This window comes from Ursus maritimus, unplaced genomic scaffold, assembly GCF_017311325.1.
Source record: "Ursus maritimus isolate PB19 unplaced genomic scaffold, ASM1731132v1 scaffold_16, whole genome shotgun sequence".
NCBI classification, from domain to species: domain Eukaryota; kingdom Metazoa; phylum Chordata; class Mammalia; order Carnivora; family Ursidae; genus Ursus; species Ursus maritimus.
Genome location: NW_024424008.1, coordinates 5,217,938 through 5,230,920, shown reverse-complemented (window position 1 = coordinate 5,230,920; position 12,983 = coordinate 5,217,938). Strand labels below are relative to the sequence as shown.

The following is a 12,983-nucleotide window of genomic DNA, read 5'->3' as shown; positions in this document are numbered from 1 at the left end:
CACAACTCCTAAACAAAACAGAACCTCTGTCCAAAAAGGCATTGAATAGGACACTAAATGTGGATAGTCTAAACATATACTCTAGGCAGAGATAACTATCTGTGTAGGCTTCCTATTCACAAAGCACTCTTCAGATCTGATAACTTATTTGATAGTTACGTGGAACAGTCCTGGGGGGCCTGGCTGGCTCAGTTGGTACAGTGTGTGACTCTTGATCTTGGGGTTGTAGGTTCGAGCCCCGTGTTGGGTGTAGAAATTACTTTAAAAAACCAAAATCTTAAAATGAATGAATGAATGAATGAATGAATGAATGAATGGAACAGATCTTCAGGGCCACAAAAGTTCTTGAGCTCTTCCAACCTCCTCTGAACCCCCAAACCTGTCCAGCACACTTAAAGTTTGTTTCTTCAAAGTAACTACTTAAAAATATTTCTTTTCTTTTTTTTTAAGATTTTTTATTTTTAAGTAATCTGTAGCTCAACGTAGGGCTCAAACTCACAACCCCAAGATAAGAGTCACATGCTCTACTGACTGAGCCAGGCAGGCCCCCTAAAATATTCTCCATTTGCCTCAAACCTCTCTACCCCCCACTTCCTTCTTGCTCTCCCTCCCCCTTGTCCCTGCCACCTCATTTTCAGCAAATGATTCAGCTCGCAGCCTCACAGAAAGTACAAAAGTCGTCAGAGAGGAACTCTTGGCCGATAAACCTATCACTTGACTGCATTTCCACACACTTCCTCCCTCTCTCTCCTACCAGATTACTTACCTTCCTACAAGGTAAGACTAATTCCTCCAACATGCATTGCATTTGTCTTTCCTCCTTGGGGATCTCAGGGACCTCTTCTGCAAACAATCCCTCTCTCTCTCTCTACTAGTTCCTTCCCATCAAGAATTTAAAAAACACAAAAATAAAATAAAATAAAATCTCACCTCTGGACTTAAGCTACTAGTCTCTGTCTTTCCTCCTTTTTAGACTAGATTATTTTACCTAGGTTTCTTTTGTTTTTTAAAAAGATTTTATTTATTTATTTATTTGAGAGAGAGAGGGAGCATAAGCAGGGGAAGCAGCAGAGGGAGAGGGAGAAGCAGGCTCTCCACTGAGCAGAGAGCCCAACACAGGGGGCTCCATCTCAGGACCCACGGATCATGACCTGAGTGGAAGGCAGACGCTTAACCGACTCAGCCACCCAGGCGTCCCTTAGCTAGATTTCCTTAACAGTTGTTACTAACAATACTTCCTGACTTCCCACTACCATCTATCTGGTTTCTGCCCCTAACTCTATGGAAACTGCCCTGGCTGGTCACTAATCTCCAGTTTAACATAACGTTCAGTGGCCATTCCTAGGTATTTATTTACCCAATGAAAATATATGTCCGCAAAAAGACTTGTACAAGAATTGTCCACAGCAGTTTTATTCATAATATTCCAAACTGAAAAGAACCTAAGTATCCATTAATTAAAGAATGGATAAAGATGCTGTGATACGTTTATATAATGCAATATTACTGAGCAATAAAGAGGAACAGGTTACTATACATACAATAACAGTGATGAATCTCAAAACTACCGTGTGGAGAGAAGACAGATAGAATACAGTACATACTGTATTATTCCACTAAAATAACTTCCAAGAACAGGCAAAATTAATCTACAGTGGTTACAAGGTCGGGGGGCTTCCTCTGAGTGATGGTCATCTGGGCGGATACACCTGCCAAAACTCATCAAACGGAACACGGAAGACTATCCCTTAGATTTTTAAGAAGTTTAAAAAAGGACCTAATGTGACAATAGATAAATATTTAAAAAAATATAATGGACATTTTTCAGTTGTATCATACTTGACTTAATGCCACTGACCTTTTACCTACTTGCAACACTCTCTTGCCTTGGCTCCGCGGCATCCACACGCTCCTGGTCCTCTCCAACTTCCTAGCTAATCCTTTTCAGTTTCTCCTGTGGGTTTCTAAAGACTTAGGATCCTCAGGTTTCTGTCCTAGTTTGTCCTTTCATTTTATACCCTTCACCTCTTGAGCAATCACATCCACTCCCATGGTTTCAAAGATTTCTGGAATTTATAAACTCTCTAAAATCTATCTAGTCCTTTCTCTTGAGAGTTACTGATCTACCTATCTACCTAGTTGCTAACTGGCCTCAAAGACCTCCATGGTCCATCGTCACCTCCACCTCAACAAGATTCCCATGAAATTCTCCTTCTGCATTTTCTATCTCCGTGACAAATGCAGTCACCAACCCAGTAACTGAATCTCCCTTATTCTCCAATCAGTAATAACTACCACTCTACTGCTTAAATACCTGTCAAATTAATGCACTTCTATTAGACTGTCTTAATTGAGGCTACCATCATCCACTTGGATTATTACATCAGCCTCCTAAAAGTCTACTCCTCCCTTCCTCCAATACGATCTCCATAGCGCAGTCCAAGTGCTTTCAAACCCAATCACAGCAGTTCTCTGTCTCAAAACCTTTAGTACTCTCCCATTTCCCCAGAGTCCAAATATTATGATCTGGACTCTAGTAACTTCTCTAGTAGGTTGGACAACCATTTCAATTTGCCCAAGCCTGAGGAGGTCCCTGGAATATGGGGCTTTCCGTTTTAACGGGTGGGGGATGGGGGGGGTATGGTCTTGGTTTTAAAACTGGGATAGTCTTGGGCAAATGAAGACAAGTCAGTCACTCTATCGTCCAGTCTTGTTCTAGTCACGACCTCTTCACATTCTACATTCACTCAATATTGATTAAAATTCTAGTAATGATACTATCATTTAATAATATTAATAAAAATAATAATACAGGGAGCCCTGGGTGGCTCAGTTGATTAAGCGTCTGCCTTCGGCTCAGGTCATGATCCAGGATCCTGGGAAACAGCCCCACATTAGGCTCCTTGCTCAGCGGGGAGCCTGCTTCTCCCTCTGCCTGCCGCACCCCCTGCTTGTGTCTCTCTGACAAATAAATAAAATCTTTGAAAAAAAAGTCTGCTTCTCCCCATATCCCTCCCTCCTGCTTGTGCTCTCTCTCAAATAAAATATTTTTTTTTAAAGATTTTATTTATTTATTCGACAGAGATAGAGACAGCCAGCGAGAGAGGGAACACAAGCAGGGGGAGTGGGAGAGGAAGAAGCAGGCTCACAGCAGAGGAGCCTGATGTGGGGCTCGATCCCATAACACCGGGATCACGCCCTGAGCCGAAGGCAGATGCCTAACCACTGTGCCACCCAGGCGCCCCGAATAAAGTACCATTTTATCCCAATTTTGCAGATAAAGAAAATGAAGCTCAGAAAGGTTGAAGTGGCAAAGTCTGACACCTAACCACCTGACTCAGCAACTCTTACATGAGCTACTGGGTTATTTGCTACTCCCAGAAAAGCCCAACGTCTCTCTTGCATCGAGGCCTCTATACATTGCTATTCACATCATCTAGAACGCTTCCTCCTCTCTTTACTACGCTAAACTCTTCCAGTCTGATTCCACCAGAAAATTTTATCTGAACTTCCCAAATTGGGTCAGAATGCTCTAGCTGTATTTCCTACGATACTCTGTCTCTACATAACACTTATTACAGTATACTTTAATTACCTGTTCTCTAGAGCAGAAGCAGTGCATCTACAGTAATGAGCTACTAGAACGAAACGTCTAAGGAGGGTGCCCCAATGGGTAGATAAGAAAATGTGGGTTATACCTCAGAAGGAATGCTTATAAGAGGTAGTATAACATTGTACTTAAGAATGAGGACTCTGGGGGCGCCTGGGTGGCACAGCGGTTAAGCGTCTGCCTTGGGCTCAGGGCGTGATCCCGGCGTTTTGGGATCGAGCCCCACGTCAGGCTCCTCTGCTATGAGCCTGCTTCTTCCTCTCCGACTCCCCCTGCTTGTGTTCCCTCTCTCACTGGCTGTCTCTATCTCTGTCAAATAAATAAATAAAATCTTAAAAAAAAAAAAAAATGAGGACTCTGGAGCCAACCTGCTTCAAAATTTCCTTGTACCACATACTATCTATGTGACCAGGGGCAAGTACTTAACAGCTCTGTGCCACAGTTTTCCTATCTATAAAAGGAGGGTACTTAACAGAGCTGTTTTAAGGATAAATATAAATTGCTTAGAACAGCACCTGGCATTACTACTACTTATCAGTGTTTTTGTGTTTTTTTTTTAAGACTATTTATTTATTTATTTGACAGAGAGACAGCCAGCGGGAGAGGGAACACAAGCAGGGGGAGTGGGAGAGGAAGAAGCAGACTCCCAACAGGGCAGGGCTCAGGGCTCGATCCCAGGACCCTGGGATCATGCCCTGGGCCAAAGGCAGACGCTTAACAACTGAGCCACCCAGGCGCCCCTACTTACCGGTAGTTTTAAGCTAAATGAGAAGAGATTATACAGCTCTATGTCTCTGTCTATTCACTATATTCTCCTACTACTGTAAAAGGGTACTGCCAGAGAAGCAAGCAAGCAAAAACAGGCTTTGGAGATGCATTATGCAAGAGGAACCTTCCTGTTACTTACTCTTTTCTCTTTAAAAATATCTTTACTGAGGGGCACCTGGGTGATAGTCAGTTGGGCATCTGACTCTTGGTTTGGGCCCAGGTCATGATCTCAGCATTGTGAGATCGAGCCCTTTCTCTCTCCCTCTGCCCCTGCTCCCCACCCCCCCACACCCGCTCACTCTCACTCACACACTCTCTAATAAATACATCTTTAAAAATGTGTTTACTGAGCTATAATCCACATACCACAATATTTACCCACTTAAGGTATACACTTCAACGGCTTTAGTGTATTCAAAGTTGTACAAACATCACCACAACCTACATTCAGAATATTTTTATCACTTCCAAAAAGAAAACCTCATCCCTCCCCCACCAAAACCCTAGGCAATCACTAAGCTACTTTCTCTCTATATATATCTTCTTCTTCTGGGTATTTCATATAAAAAGGAATTATACAGTATGTGGTCTTTGGTGTTTTCAAGGTTCATCCATGTCATAGCATATATCAGTATTTCATTCCTTTTTATTGCTGAATAATGGCCAATTGTATGAATGTACCACATTTCATTTATCCAATCATCTGAGTTGTTTGTATCTAGATATTTGAGCCATTTTCCACCTTTTAGCCATCATGAATAGTGCTACAAACATTGGTGTACAAGTTTTTGTGTGAACACAGGTTTCACTTCTCTTGGGGGTATGTATGTATGTATGTATGTATGTATGTAATTGCTGGGTCATATGGTAACTCTATGCTTAAATTTTGAGGAACTGTCAAACTTTTCCAAAGCAGTTACACCATATTACATTCCCACTAGCAATGTATCAGGTTCCAATTTCTCAATTTCTCATCTTAGCTAACAGTTTATCAGTCTTGGATTACAGTCATTCTTGTGGGTGTGAAGTGGTATCTCATTGGGGTTTTGATTTGCATTTCCCTTACGGCTAATAATGTTGACCATATTTTCATGTGCTTATTGACCTTTGGTATATCTTCTTTGGAGAAATATCTACTCAGATCCTTTGTCTATTTTTGCCTGTTTAAAAAATTTTTTTAAATTTTTTAAAATTTTAAGTAGGCTCCATGCCCAGTGTGGAGCTTGAAAGCAAGACCTTGAGATGAAGAGTGAATGATCTACCAATTGACCCAGCCAGGTGCCCCTCCTTTGTCTATTTTTGAAAATGCGTGGTCTTTTTATTGTTGAATTGTAAGAGATCTTTATATATTCCAGATATGAATCCTTTATCAGATAGAGGATTTGCAAATATTTTCTCCCATTCTGTGGGTTGTCCTCCTGTTCAGCCTTGAGGAATGCAGTTTCAACAAGGGATAAAATGAGAGATGCTCACCTTTAAGAATCTTCAGATTTTTCGTTCTGAGGGATACGTCTACTCTTGGTATATTTCATTTTCCAAACTACCATTTCATTCTGGAAAATGGACTCCGTTTCCAAATTCAGTGCATATTATGGAAGCTTTTAAATCTTTATTAGCAGTTAGTGTCCTTTTTTCAAACTAAATATTACCTTGAACCCAAATATAAGAAACAGCTAAAAGTGGTATTTTATTACAAATGCATTTTATAATATATATATTTATATACATAGTGTATATGTATATTATGTAATATATATAATGATAAAATTTAAAAAGATTTTATTTATTTATTTGACACAGAGGGAGAGAGCACGAGCCAGGGGGGAGAGGCAGAGGGAGAAGCTGTCTCCCACGGAACAGAGAGCCCGACAGGGGGCTGGATCCAGGAAGCCCGCAATCACAACTAGAGCCGAAGGCAGACTCTTAAAGGACTGAGCCACCCAGGTGCCCCTATAAATGCATTTTTAAGTGCAACCCTTTGACTTTATTCACTCAATGAGAATAAGATTGCTGAAATTCAAAATTTCAAAATCAAAGTAATAGATGCCAATAGCAGGTTTATGTACCCAATATACTGAATAACCAACAGAAACAGAAAGACAATCACGATTCATACAAGATTAGTTCAGAGGATAACCAGGTTTTTAAAATTCTCATAGTATGCTTCAGTTAAATAGATCTATCCGTGTTAAAGAACAGTATTAGTTTCAAGTTGAATCACTAGTTGTAAAGGAGGGAACATATAGTATAGAGGCACTAGGTCCATCCTTTCTGTGGAAAACAACTCTACTTCCCCTAAACGTATAAGTAGAAAAGGCATGACATTTCTATATATATTTAGATTCTTTCGTCTCATATTATCTAGTCAAACCTGAGAGTAGAAAACTGAACACAACTTCAGGGTACTGGGGTTGAGGAAAAACAGCCTACCAGTTGTAGCCTACCGGAGCTGATTAGATATACTAGAAATCTATTTTAGGACTCTTTCATTAACTTCTGTAAAACACAGAATACCAGGGACACCTGGGTGGCTCAGTCACTTAAGCATCTGCCTTCAGCTAAGGCATAATCCCAGGGTCCTGGGATGTAGCCCCACATGGGGCTCCCTGCTCAGCGGGGAGCCTGCTTCTCCCTCTGCCTGCCACACTCCCTGCTTGTGCTCTGACAAATAAGTCTTTGAAAAAAAAATGCCAACTTAAGAAAACTATGCATTTGTTCTCACAAAATAATTATGTACCTATTTCAATCTCTTTTGTTTAAAAGTAGTTTAAAGCAAAACAGCAACTACCACCACACCCTTATGTTAAAAAAAAAATAGAAATCAAAGTACATTTTGTAAGGGATTTTTTTTAAAAGATTTTATTTATTTGTTTTACAGAGAGAGAGATAGAGAGACAGAGTGTGTGCATACAAACAGGGGAAGGGAGATGGACCAGCAGGCTCCGCGCTGAGCACGGAGCCCAAGGTGGGGCTCAATCTCACAACCCTGACATCATGACCTGAGCTGAAATCAAGAATCAGACATTCCACTGACTGAGCCACCCAGGTGCCCCAAGTTTGGGTTACTATAAAAAAAAGAAAGAACTTAAGTCCTTTCAAAGGAATCCTAAGATAGAATCCTCCAGATTTGAACATTTTCCCCTACGATCGTTTATAGTTGTACTACTGATAGGTCTGAGTCCAGTTCCTTGGTCTGACATTCAGGCTACTTTCCAATCTGGCTCCCATCTACTTTTCGAATTTTATCTCCTATAGGTCTTTACATTTACCATGATCAACTACTAAAAAAATATGTTTGATAGATAAATATCCAGGACTGATATTTTTAGTAGTATACGTATACATGTATATATGTGTATGTGTGAATACATACATGTGTATGTATATAAGTACGCATGTCTGCACACACAAGCTTTTAGAGATACAGGGAGGTAAAAAGAAGTGGTCTTTGCTTATGAGAAACTCATTCCATGGTGGGACACAAGTGAAAACAGGTCATTAAAACAGTGTGCAGGACTGGATGGACACACAACCCCACAACATTTAGAACAATTATCAATATTTTAAACCTAAGTCTTCAACCAAGTCATACTTCTTGGGACTTATTAGACACTCTCAAGTGTGCAAAGTTCATTGTAGTATTATCTACAATAAAAAATAGTCAACAATCTAAAAGTGCACCCAAAAGAAGAAATTATAGGACATCCATAAACAAAACATGCAGACATAAAGAATGGGATAGATATGAAATGGTAGGAAATACATCCAAGATATATCGTAAGTGGGGGAAAAGCAAATTGTGGTAGAGTATGTATGGTATGACTATATTCATCTTTATAAAAATGTATATAAATATCTGCATATGCTTGTATTTACATTTAAAAACTCAAGTGGTGGGACGCCTGGTGGCTCAGTCAGTTAAGCTTCTGCCTTCTGCTCAGGTCATGATCCCAGGGTCCTGGTGGAGTCCCCTATTGGGCTAATTGCTCAGCGGGGAGTCTCCTTCTCCCTCTGCCTGCCCCTCCCCCTGCTTGTGCGCGCGCACGCGCGCGCTCTCTCTCTCTCTCTCTAACAAATAAAATCTTTAAAAAAAACAAAAAAACCTCAAGTGGTTACCTCCCAGAAGGAGATGTGGGTGGAGTGGAGAAGGGACTTTTAATTTTTACTGTATACATACTGTAAGTTAAAAAAATATTCACCATGTATGACCTTCATGGCTTTAAAAAATAAAACAATTTTTAAAGTTATTATAAACAGAAGCATTAACAGAGTAAGGAGCACCTAACTTTGCCTCAGGGATGCAAAGATGATGATATGTAAATGTCAGCATGAAAAGGTAAGTAAACATCTCCTACGGGTAGGAGTAGAAAGGGCAGTCTAGGCACAGGAAACAGCTGGTAATTGTCACTGTCTTCCATGGTGCCTCTGTCCCTCACTACCTCACTAGCTAGATCTCAGTCACCTGAGAATCCTACAGTATTTGCTGCTATTTGGCTTGTAGCCCAGGTCACCGTGAATTACTAGCCATGTTTTATTATCATAGGTTTCATCTGTATATTAGTAATTTGCTGGTATGCTCTGCATTTGAGTCTTGTTCAGTACCTGGGCAATTAACCTGCTGCTCAGCTTCCGTTTTCTCTTTTGAAAAAATGGGAGAATATCCACCTGAGAGGGCTACTGTAAGAAAGTTAATAACGCATATAAAGCCCTTAGCACTCAAGATGTACTCAAAACCTGCCAGTTTTCTTTCTACGGGTGAGGAAAGTGAGGTTTACGGACCTCATTTGTGGCTGAAAGGCTTGACTCCCGATATCTACTGCTCCTCTCTCCTCTTACCAGCCCTTTAAATTCCACATCCAGTCTGCCCAATTAAACTATAAGCCTTCTAAGGTAGGTACTGTGTTCCACGGGTCTTTAAAATTTTGACACCTAAGATTATATATTCAATAAATATCTAAAGAGTTTAGCATAACTCATGTTGCAGAGTGCTTTACAAATGTCCTCCATTGTACACATCCAGCCACGCTGACCTTCCTGCTTTAGCACATACTGTTCCAGGTCACTTATCTAAAATAACCATTCTACTACCATCCCATTATTCTTCACCACAGAACTCTATCTCCTTCATAGTACTTATCAGAATTTCTAAGTGAACTCTAAGTTCCATCATGGCTGGGCCCCCACTTGTTGTTCACCTCTGAATTCTCAGTGCCTGCAAGACTGCCTGGTACGTGGTATATACTTACTAAATATTTGTTGAACAAACGAATACAATTCATATAAAGACGTGGCTAACTAACTGTCTGAGACAGGTCTAAGACTAGGTCTTCTTTTATTCCAACGCTCTTTTCATCATGCCTTACCTTGTACAATATGCTACCGTACGTGTGTATATAGCATATATAAACCGCCATTCATAAATGACTCCAACTTCTTGTGACCATTACATCTGCACTATCTAAAAAATCTCTATTTTTCAATACAAGGCCAAAGGCATTCATTGTTATTTAAAGATGTGCATAAATAACACAAAAACATCCCTGCTATGCCATATTATGTACAGCACTCAAAATATTGTATCTTTCTAGGAAATACAGACATCTTATATTTTAAAAGTTAAAGAAGTAGGTATGTGGTATGTTACTGAATAACTCAGCTAGAGACTAGGCTTGAGCCAATCACTGGATCAAGCCGTATAATAAATGGACAAGTTACTCCAAACTTCAGTTGACTCACCTGTAAAATAGGGATAACTCTAGTATTTGACTTAGGTTCATAATGAAAAGAATAGTTTAATGTATATACGTAAACCACTCAACACATCATCTAACTCAGTGCCTAGCAGAAATTAAGTGCTAAGTAAAGTAGTATTTTAAGCACAAAAAAAATGTAATTTGTGGAGTTAAAAGCCTGTGTCTACACATTAATGGACAAGTTATTTCCACAGGGTGCAGAGTTCCCACTGCAGCATAGTTTTAATATAATTTATTTCATGAAATAATAGTTCATAATGGAATTTTAAAATTTATTTATAATCTCTACACACAATGTGGGGCTCGAATTCACGACCCATAGATCAAGAGTCCCACGCTCTACTGACAGCCAGCCAGGTGCCCCTGCAGCATAGTTTTAAACTGGAATTAGACTTATGGGAAAATGTGGGCAAAAGTGTATCATTGTTTTCATTTTTTTTTTCTATGAGGGAGAGGGAGATTTCTCAGTCTAAATCCATCTTAAAAACAAAATGATTTTGATTGACAGTACAACAAAGTTTGAAACACTATCCTATAAAGGCCATCCCTTAAAATGAGTGCAAACTAAGCACAGAAAGGAGCAATGACACGACACAACTGTTTAAGAAATCAAGCCAGGAGCAAAAAGACCCAGAACTAGGTAAAACCTCAGATTTAAAAAACAAAACAAAAACAAAAACCAACTAGATAAAAACTTCAAAATTAAGTAATCACAAAAACCTCAAGACTCAGAAAGTTCTCCTGGGGCGCCTGGGCAGCTCAGTCGGTTAAAGCATCTGCCTTTGGCTCAGGTCATGATCTCAGGGTCCTGGGCTCGACCGGGCATGGGGCATGGGGCTCCCTGCTCAATGGGGAGCCTGTTTCTCCCTCTCCCTCTGTCCCTCCCCCGTGCTTGCAGTCTCTCATGCTCTCTCTCAAATAAACAAATCTTTATTTTATTATTTTTTTAAGATTTTTATTCATTCATTTAAGAGAGAGAAAGAGAGGGAAAGCATGCACAAGCAGGGGGGAGGGGCAGAGGCAGAGGGAGCAGCAGACTCCCCACTGAGCTGGGAGCATAACGCGGGGCTTGACCCCAGGACCTGGAGATCATGACCCAAGCCAAAGGCAGATGCTTAACTATCTGAGCCACCCAGGTGCCCCTCAAAGAAAGAAAGAAAGAAAGAAAGAAAGAAAGAAAGAAAGAAAGAAAGATCTCCTGACATGATCATAAACTGCATATGCATCATAAATAGTAACAGCTAAAGTACCCGCTGGAGGCATAACCCCCAATCTAGCTAGATCATCATTCCGTGAAGAACATGATGAATGCTTGTTCCACTACAATATCCCAACTGGCAGCAAAGGGCTATGGACATTTTACAAATCATCTATTTGATAAAGACTTTTACACAAATAAGTCTTAAAACTCAATAAGAGAGAAACAATCCAATTTCAAAATGGGGAAAAGATCCAAATAGACATTTCTCCACAGGAGGATATACAAATGGCCAATAAACATGAAAAACATGCTTAACACCATTAGCCATTGGGAAATGCAAATCAAAATCATACCCACTAGGATGGCTACCATCAGAAAGACTGATAGGTAATAACAAGTGTTGGCAAGGGTAAGGAGAAATGGGAGCTCTCACACACTGCTGAGAGGGATGCAAAATGGTGCAGTCACCTTGGAAAAATCTGACAGTTCCTTAAAAGGTTGAGCACAGAGTTACCATACGACCAAGAAATTCTACTCCTAGGTATATATACATATCTCAGAGAAAAGAAAACTATGTCCACAAAAAAAACTGTACATAAATGTTCACAGCAGCATATTAGACAAAAAGTGAAAACCCAAATGTCCATCAACAGATGAATGTTTAAATAAAACTTAGATCCATACAATGAAATATTATCTGGCAATAAAGAGAAATGAGGTACTAACAAAAGCTGTAACATTGATGAACTTTGCAAATACGCTGTGAAAAAAGCCAGTCACAAAGCCCACACACTGCATGATTCCATTTACATGAAATGTTCAGAGTAGGCAAACCTGTACATTAGTGTTTGGTGAAAGGGGCAGGTTTAAGGGTAAATGAGGAGAAATTTAACTGGCAGTTTCTTTCTGGGGTGATGAACATGTTTTAAAATGGATTGTGGTGATGGGGGCACAACAGAATTTATTAAACCCATCTAATTACATACTTCAAATGGGTTAATTGTAAGGCATGTAAATTTTACCAATAAAGGTATTATTTTTAAAAAATAAAAGAGTGCTATAGAAAAAACAGCCACTCAAGTATTTGTAAACTGCCAAGTAATTTCCAAAGTAGTCAAAATATGCCTGGATAAAATTAGTTATGCATCTTATCTTTTTGGTGATCTCCTTATCACCTCTCTTACTAAAACTTTAACAATGAACTTAAACTAGGCATTCAGTAAGAGCAAATATTAATACTGCGCAGATTTTTAACTTAGCAAAACATGTGTCTTCTAATAACACTCAGGAAAAAGACAACCTCGAACCTACAATTTTTCATCACACCCCTACTTGATCATACCGGCTGATCAGACACTTCCAAAGCAAAGGCTGAAACTGACTTTAAACAAATAATGGGTTTAGCAATGCTATTCTTCCTATTTTTTGCTTAACTTCGTTTATGCGGGAAAAAAACTTAAAATGTTTTTTAAAAAGCAACAGAGGAGGGAATAAAAACTGGTTCACGTTCCACACTAATATAGTACAAAGGTACTGAAAGATCCGTTAACTCTGGCCAAAACCGAGAAAAAAGGGCAATGATAAAACTGACAACTTCTAATATTCGATGTTAGGCCCCAGTAACCCAAAAATTAAAAAAAAAAAAAAAAAA

The 12,983-nt window shown here is 39.6% G+C and overlaps 1 protein-coding gene across 2 annotated transcripts in view; it reads right to left on the bottom strand.

The window, feature by feature from the left end:
- ZNF143 (zinc finger protein 143) overlaps positions 1 to 12,983 on the bottom strand; it is a 57,620-nt gene that overhangs the window by 43,917 nt on the left and 720 nt on the right. The gene's annotated exons all lie outside the window — the stretch shown is intronic.